The following is a 1092-nucleotide window of genomic DNA, read 5'->3' as shown; positions in this document are numbered from 1 at the left end:
ACCAGAGATTTTCTAAAATGGAAGCTCTTGGATTTGAGCTTCTGCTGGGTCCCTAACATCCCGTAGGCATTTGCTTTCAGAACAGGAAGAGTATGGATTGCCAGATATTTGGCACCTGTCTGCTGGCCACATTATTGAACTACCACTATGAAAAGGTTAAGAATTGTTCCAATTGGTGCCAGCACTTGTTCAAATGCCTCCCCAGCTGGATGAGCAATTGCATTATCTCCGCACTGATCCTTATTATCCCTTTGGGAAATTCCAATCTAATCACATAATCCAGCAGTTAAGCCACTGAGACCTAACACTTCCAATCTTTATAATGAGCAGTGCTGAGATGCTTCTTAAAAAATGAACGTTCTCTTAAGAACACCCTCTATAACCACTGAGTTTCAAACTTCCTGTTTTCCCAACCACCTCCATCAAAAGCCCCAGCAGCCCATGAATGGACACCACCCTGAGCCACGCAGCTAAGCCTTCTGTGTCAGCTCCATGAGCAAATTTGGCCCTTGGACACCTGGGCCATTCTCCCACCTATGCCTTGTGACCCCAACATTACAGGTAGAAATGGAGCCCCATGAGAACTGTGTGTCATCAGCTCTTGCTGGGGCAAGGGCACCATGGAGGAGTCTCCCCCACTCTTTTCCCCAAAGGCCTGTAGGTCTGCTGTCACATTACTGTGGGGGAATTCACTACTAATGCCTACGCTGTGTTCCATACCTAGAGATAGATGCAGGATAGAGCTAGAAATAGAGGAACACCAATTTTCTTCATATGGACTGTTAGAATTTGGAGTTTCCTAATCAGGAGTTCATATCCCAGAGTTAGAGAACTAGCATGTCAAAATTAAGATGGGGGAAATATATATATATATATAATCAAGAGGTCTAAGAGATCTGAGAAATCATTGGTGAAATGGTCTTCAAGACATTGCCTAGCTATAGATTCTATGGACCCCACGATACTTTGAATGAATGAACAGAATTCAGATAACACGGAAACCAAAAAGTAGTGCTGAAGAATCCCTCCGCTACCAGAAGACTTGGTGGAACGACGTGACAACCATGGTGGAACGACGTGACAACCATGGTG

This window comes from Ursus maritimus, unplaced genomic scaffold (genome assembly GCF_017311325.1).
Source record: "Ursus maritimus isolate PB19 unplaced genomic scaffold, ASM1731132v1 scaffold_9, whole genome shotgun sequence".
NCBI lineage: Eukaryota > Metazoa > Chordata > Mammalia > Carnivora > Ursidae > Ursus > Ursus maritimus.
Note: the sequence above shows the minus strand (reverse complement) of the source record.